Source organism: Diabrotica virgifera, chromosome 2 (assembly GCF_917563875.1).
Source record: "Diabrotica virgifera virgifera chromosome 2, PGI_DIABVI_V3a".
In the NCBI taxonomy this organism is placed as follows: Eukaryota; Metazoa; Arthropoda; class Insecta; order Coleoptera; family Chrysomelidae; genus Diabrotica; species Diabrotica virgifera.
In genome coordinates this window covers 237931103-237939329 of record NC_065444.1, presented here as the reverse complement: position 1 = coordinate 237939329, position 8227 = coordinate 237931103, and the positions used below count along the sequence as shown (strand labels likewise).

General features: G+C 32.4%; 1 protein-coding gene across 1 annotated transcript in view; it reads right to left on the bottom strand.

The window, feature by feature from the left end:
* Positions 1 to 8227, bottom strand: part of LOC114330885 (neuroendocrine convertase 2) — a 423318-nt gene that overhangs the window by 367175 nt on the left and 47916 nt on the right. The gene's annotated exons all lie outside the window — the stretch shown is intronic.

Below are 8227 nucleotides of genomic sequence, written 5' to 3'. Positions count from 1 at the left end.
CTGAACTAGTGTTACCCCAATCCTTTATCAATTTCAAGTAAAAATCTTATAGTGGTTTTAAAGAATTTAAAGTATTTTAAAAGGTATATGAGGGATATACGCTCTGAGCTTCGCTGGTGTCGCTCCTGGCGGATTACTAATTCAACTTTCACCGGTAATTTTTAAATTTATTATTTAATTGTTATCGCTTAATATTTACAACGCTAAAAAGTAATTAAATTGTAACAGATTTTTTTACGATTTTGCTAATCATTTTGACGTTCTATTGACGAAATATTAATTTCTTACTTTGGATACTTTCCCAATTATCGTGTAGATGGCGCTACACGAGAGATTAATTTATAATTACATTTTACGGAACATTAAAAAAACGTAAATTCAGTATTTAAAACGTAAATATATTTAAGGTAAAAATATATACCACAGCTTTGAGCAACTAATATTTTTTATAATTAATGTTTTTAATTTTAATTTTAAATTAATCACTTTGATATTTATGTCAAATTTCCGGTAAACGTTTACAGACTTGCCACTACTGGCGCTCGCGAATTTATAAATATCCCCTCTACGTACGAGCTCACAGCGTATATGAGGGTTTTTTAATTTGAAATTTATTTTTACTGAAAAAATCATTTGACTCTAAAGCGTTTCATTTAGTTAGATTACTTCATTCATAGAGATTCTGACCAATAGAAAGCTACAAGAATAAAAACTACAACGGGAATTTTTTTCGATAATTTCCCGTCGTCAAATATTACGTCAGATGCCCTTCGTTGCTACGCAAAAATAGATTCAGTGCCATTAATTACAATTATTAATGTTTTACAACTTGTCACAGAGAACAACAAGAAACAGGTTTAGCAAATATTCAAGTTAAAATATTAATAAAATATTAGTTAAAATGATTTAAAAAATAGTTTTATTCATGAAATAATCTTACAGAATTACTCTCGAGCTCTTAAAAATTATCGATTTGTTTTGACCTCGTGACACTTTGACATAATTTCACTCCCCTTCGGGTCGTGAAATTAAAACTGCCAACGTATCACCCGGGATACAAATCGATAATTTTAGAGCTGTCGTGTAATTCCTACTGATAATTTCATTCATAGAGATTATGTCCAATAGAAAGCTACAGAAATAAAAATGAACATTCAGTGACATTAATGACGATTAATGTTTTACAAGTTTTTGATTTGGACTACAAGTAAATATATCAAAAACTAAATTTATGGTCATCAGCAAAAATAAAATTAGAGACGCCCAACTACTTATCAATAATACACCAGTGGACCGAGTAAAACATTATACCTATCTTGAAACAATAATAAACAAACAATGGGACCACTCACAAGAAATAAAATGTAGAATAGAGAAGGCTACGAGTGCATTCAATAACATGGCCAAACTCTTTAAACTCCAAAGTAAGTCTCCTACGATGTTATATAATATTTTCTCAATATTATACAGGGTGTCCCGAAAAGATTGGTCATAAATTATACCACAGATTCTGGGGTCAAAAATAGGTTGATTGAACCTCACTTACCTATATACAACAGTGCACACAAAAATAGTTACAGCCCTTTGAAGTTACAAAATGAAAATCGATTTTTTTTCATATATCGAAAACTTCTAGAGGTTTTTTATTGATAATGGACATGAGGAATTTTTATCGCAGCAACATCTTATAAAAAAAATTATAGTGAAATTTGTGCACCCCATAAAAATTTTATGGGGGTTTTGTTCCCTTAAACCCCTCAAACTTTTATGTACGTTCCAATTAAATTATTATTGTGGCACCATTAGTTAAACACAATATTTTAAAAACTTTTTTGCCTCTTAGTACTTTTTTGATAAGCCAGTGATTATCGAGATATTTTGAATATTTGTCAAATCCACCACATATTTATATATGGTTAAGTATGATTATAGACACCTGTTAATAATCTGAAAATTTATTTATAGCTTAAATTTTTTGGTATATTTTGAAAAAGAAGCCACATCTCGATAAAAGTTGACTTATCAAAAAAGACTAAGAGGCAAAAAAGTTTTAAAAACACTGTGTGTAACTAATGGTACCACAATAATAGTTTAATTGGAGCGTACACAAACATTTGGGGGGTTTAAAGGAACACAACCCCCATAAATTTTTTATGTAAATATAGTAAAAAAGAAGCCGCATCTCGATAAAAAATGGCTTATCGAAAAAATACTAAGAGGCAAAAAAGTTTTAAAAACGTTGTGTTCAACTAATGGTACCGCAATAATGGATTGATTGGAACGTACACAAAAGTTTGGGGGGGTTTAAGGGGAACAAAATCCCCATAAATTTTTTATGGGGTGGACAAATTTCACTATAATTTTGTTTTAAGGTGGTCCTGCCATAAGAATGATACATGTCCGTTTTCAATAAAAAATCTCTGAGAGTTTTCGATATATTGAAAAAAATCGATTTTCATTTTGTAACTTCAAAGAACTGTAACTTTTTTATGAGCACATTTGTACTAAGGTAAGTTAGGTTCAACCGAACTATTTTTGACCCCAGAATGTGTGGTATAATTTATGACCATTCTTTTCGGGACACCCTGTATTACGGAGCGATGGAGAAAAAACTTGAAGCCTTCAAGATGTGGCTATACAGGCAAATCCTAAGGATATCATGGACGGACAAGATAACCAACTAGACCGTATAAACTTTCTGACTTTCATAATAATAATTTTTAACCGAGTTATTAAGTCTTAAAAATCGCCATTTTTGCGTTTTTTTAATTTTAAATTGCCTATAACTCGAAAACCATTAATTTTAGAGAAAAATTACAAGAGACCTTTTTGGTCCAGAATGATCTAAAAAACCTAAAAAAAAGTTGTCCACAAGAAAAATAATAATTTTTGAAATTTGATAAAAAAAAATGTTAAAAAAAATTTGGACCACTTTTCTGGTGGTCGACTTCTTGAACCTTATTCTGGGGTGTATTACAAATGTGATTATGCAATCTCATGAGAATATTTTTTCCAACGAACCCGCCGTTTTCGCGTTGTCTACATGGGATAAAATGTGACTTTTCAGCAACTGACAAGAGATGGCAAATTGTGACATTTCACACACACACACAATTGTGACATTTCTACTAAGTTTTATCTATTTGTACACTCCTCACTGTATTAAAAACGAATTTTGCACGAGATGTTATTTGCCAATTTTCTTAATGGTATTTAACGTGTTAAGACAGTTTTTTATTCAATAAAGGAACACGATTCTCTGTGGTTAACCTACATCTTTTTTGAGCTGGCAGGTTAAAGAGCAAGCTGTAGGTGACGTTAAATTTTAATCTACGTTCATAAATTTTCTAAAGTAATTAAGTCTAAGAAATTCTCAGGAACTTTGTGTTTATAATGAGTATAAAAGCTTTCTAAAATGTTCGCATGTTTAATATACACGTAAAATATCCTAACTGCTACAACTGTGGGATTTGGCAAATGTTAAAGAGTTTTTATGTGTTTACGTTTTTCATCATTATTTCAACCTTATCTGTGCCTTTTTTCTTGTTCATAATCATCAGCCCATACGCGTCCAGTGCTGGACGCAGTGCCCCCTCAGCTCTTTCTGTTATGTCTCTGTTTTGTGCATATTGCATCCAGTTACCCAAAGAAGAGAAATTCTCTACTTCCCCAAAATTTTAAAATATTTGATACACTTGATTTTCACTCAAATTTGTAATATGTGAAAAAAATACTCATTATTTCACACTTGAGGGGTGTAAAATCAAAGGCGGCAATCTCCACTTTTTCTTGTTTTGAGTTAGGGACGCCATCTGTTGCGTTTTTTTATTATCTGTTAGATAAAACTATTTGTGAGAACCAAAAGTGGTCTTAACTGTATACAAATCGCAGTGAAAAATTCATATTGGGATCAAAAGCGGCAATCTTCATAGCTGAGTGCGTACCAAACACGGCAATCTCCGCTGCGGCCAATAAGAGCCACGTAGCGCTCGCGTGTGATCAACTGTGAATGTCGTGAACTCTGTAGAAACCTGTGAATATATACCCGAACTTACGGATATTTTAGTTTAAGTGATATGCATATAAATTGCTTTTACATATTATATTATTTTCTTCTTCTTGCAGTACCGTCTCCTATCGGAGGTTGGCTACCATCACAGCAATTTTGACTTTATTGGCTGCAGCTCTGAACAATTGTATACAACTGCACCCGTACCACTCCCTTAAATTTCGCAACCAGGAAATCCTCCCACGTCCCACATTTCTCTTTCCCTAGATTTTTCCTTGGATTATAAGACTTAGCAGGGAGTACTTTTCCCCTCTCATTATGAGGCCTAGATATTCCAGTTTTCTCGTTTGTATTGTTTTTATGACTTCGCATTCCTTCCCCATCTTCAGCAAAACATCTTGATTTGTTACTCTATCTGCCCATGGTACTTTCCACATTCTCCTGTAGCACCACATCTCGAATGCCTCAGTGTTTTTGATGTTTATCTTTTTTAGTGTCCAAGCTTCCATGCCGTACGGCTTTTAGTGCTTCCAAGAGTACGGAGAAAACACAGCACCTTAACATTCTCGTTCTTAATTTCAAACTTATGTCCCGGCAGCATAGGAACTTTTTCATTTTGATAAATGATTGTCTCGCTATTTCTATTCGCCTCTTAATTTCTCTGGTCTGGTCATTAGAGGAAAGGATGCAAATATGGGCTACCCATTTTATTTTTCTTTGTAAAAAAAGAATAAAAATTCTATTTTATTTCCAAAGGTATGCAAGAATACCTACATTTAGTTACTTATAACCTGCCCAAAGTGCAAATTGATTAAAAAATATACAACTGTTTTAAATGTATAAATAATGAAAAATTGTACTTTTGCGCTGTTTGAATAATGATCCTAAATATGGGCTACCCCGAAAAATGTGTCTTAAATTTGTGTGAAATGAGATAAATGCGTGACAAATATATTTTAATATCTAAAATACAAAAAATACATTAAATAACTCATAGGCTAAAACTATTTGCAAAAGTCACACACATATTCTTCTTTTTCGGCCCCAGCGCACTCGTTATGTGCCCACAAATGGAACAGAAGCACTTGACCCATATTTCACCAAGATTATCCTCTGAAAAAAGTACTTCGCAAAACATACACGTTACGTCAGCTGCGTCTTATGGAGGCTGTGTGGAAGGAAACTCATTGTAATCGCTTTCATCATCTGCAGGCACATATTCCTCCTCATCCTCGCTACTAGAAACCGATTTCTTTTTTTGGTTCTTTGTGACTTTGGTAAGCTGCTTACGTTTTCCTTTTTTTATTTCTTTTCCTTTTCTTTTTTCTTTGCCTTTTCCTACTTCGTTTTGCCTACATTGCTACATTGTTCTAAATATGGGCCACTAGCCCATAATAAAAACAGAGGCATAGCCCATATTGTAAACACGCTTGCTTTGCACAACAAAAGAAGTTATGTCAAAAAGCAGACAATTTGAAGAAAACTCATTAGCATATATCAAAGACTAATAATAGAGCTTCAACGTGACACAGACTTTTTTTTGAAATTCGTGTTTATTTTTAAATACTGGAATTTATCAACTTACCCGAAAAAGTTTTGACACTCGCACCAACCGACAAACAATTATTATAAACTGGGAAATATCTACCACAGTGGTGCCATCGCTACGGTGATAGTTTAACTTCGTCAAATACCATTTGAAATAGTCAAAATGTAGAGATCTGTAACGAATAGCTGTGAAACCCACCTAGCCCATATTACAAGACCAGCCCATATTTACAGCCTTTCCTCTAGTATCAGTGAACCAAACACCTAAATTGTAGCCTAAGTAGCCGGAACAATGATGTTTTATTAGTTTAAAAACTTTCAATATCCTTATAGATCATTTTCATATTCTTAAATCTCCAAACATTGCAGACGAAAGCGGCAATTTCCAAACTAAAATGTTAAAAAAAAGGAAAAGAAATAATTTCTCAAGCCCCTCTTTCTGGACATCCTATATGATTATTTATCAGTTTTATTGTTTTAATTTCATTTTGTTAGTTTCTACAGTTTTTCGCGGTTTCCCAAAATTATGGAAATGGGAGATTTCCGACTTTGATTTTACACCCCTCACTTCTATCAGTTTTCTATATTTTTAACTATTTTATTGGACTAGAAATTGAGCGTGATTGGACATTTATCTTTAGTTTATTTTCTCTGCTTCTTCTTCTTCCTCTTCTTGATGTGCCCATCTGTGACGAATGTCGGCGATCATCATAACAATCTTTATTTAATCTGCAGCAGCGCGGAAAAGCTGCACAGTGATGTTGTGTTGAATCAGGTTATTAGGTTCTTTAACAAGGATGTAGAATGGCTTGTATGATGGCAAATCTGGATTCATTTCGCATAATGTGTCCAAAGTATGCTAACCCATACCTTGCCTACCCTAATGGAGCCCCCACTGTCAATATCAAATGCCTCTGTCATATCTCCATCTATTCTCATCATAGCTTTGGATCCCTCGTATAAGTTTAACTAACTTATTGGGTATCCCTAACATAGATATTTGCTTTAACATCTTTTGTCGATCTACTCCATCAAACGCCTATTTGAAATCGATATACATATACAAGTTATAAAGTGGTATGTTATATTCAACACATACAAGTAATAATTTTATATTCACAAAATTCTTAATTGCATGTCGAATAATGGGCAATAACTACCTGTTAAACCCTACTAAATTTCATTTGCATATCTCAACCGGTTTTAGAGCAATAAATAAATCGTCAGTTTGTAAGAAAAAATTCAGCATCCCGTATTTCGGAAACGAAGCATTTGCGGACATAAGTTTATAAACGGTCATTAGTTTTTCATGCAAAATTACCCCTTAAAGTTTATTTCACTTATTTAGAAACACCCTGTATTGATGAAGAACATGGCTAGTTGTTAAAGAACCTAACTTTTTTATTATCTAACATAATATAAGCGAATGAATCAAAAAACATAACGTTACCTGTCTCGGAACAATATAACTGCAGCGATATTGTTGAAGAATAAAGCTATAATATATTAATAAAATCACTTAAATCGGACAACAGGTTTGGGAAATTCGAGACATTAAAAATGACTTTTTCGCCCGTTTTAGGTATACATTTTATACACTCTCATGATTTAAATTATGAGAAGAAAAGGAGGAAAAATTTTAGGGAGAAGAAAAAGAGGAAGGCCGAGAAGAAGCTGGAGGGAGAGAATTAGAAAAGAACTAGAGGAAAGAGAAATCCCTTCAGGTCTATAGTTAAACAGAAAACAATAGGCCGTTAGGAGTCGGAAGGCGTCGGAGAACGCTGTAAACCGATATAGGGGAGTGCATATAGATTTTCACTTCGGAAAAAATCAAACAAGATAGAACTTCTTGTAATTTCATTAAGAAATGTTTAGTAAACAACATATCAAAAAGTTCTACTCGAGAAGTGGGTGCTTCATTTTTTATTAAACAAATGAACTACGAAGTTTGATGTTTTCTTAAATAACTCCGAAAATATAAATTTTAGAACAAAACTGACTTGACCATTGAAAAATTCAGAAAATTTTACAAAAAAAAACTTATATAAAGAATTTTCTAAAATTAAATCTGTATCTTCTATAATTTTTTATTTATAACGCTAAAGTCACCCTTTTCACAAACATTGGCGCACTGTAAACCAGCGTACGGCGAAGTGCACGCTTGAGTTATTTTAATGTATCTCTTTAACTAATGGATCAAATGAAATTTTACAAATTAAACCTAAAAGAAGAATAATGAAGCTATCTTATGGTTATAATAAAAAGAAATAAAATGTATGAGCATAAGTACGGTGGGGGCGGAAAATGAGCCTTACATGAATTTTGTTTAAAAATGATTTAATAATGTGTAACTAATACATTTTTTCTTATAAAACCCTCAATTTTGCACAACTTACCTTTCATGCATCGTACTTAATGATATTTTATTCAAAAAAAAAAATCTCCAAAAATTTAATTCAAATGATATGATGTCTTAAAAATGTAATTTTTGAAATCTTTGTAGTTTTATAGAATTACCACAACTTTAAGACGGTATTACTCAAGTTTGAACAGATCTATTACAGTTTTATAAGTGTTTTTTAAAACTTAGGATGTAATCTTTAAAATGAACTAAATTATTTTACTTTAGAAATGAAATAGACTATTTCTTTTTGAGAAAATTAAGAAAGA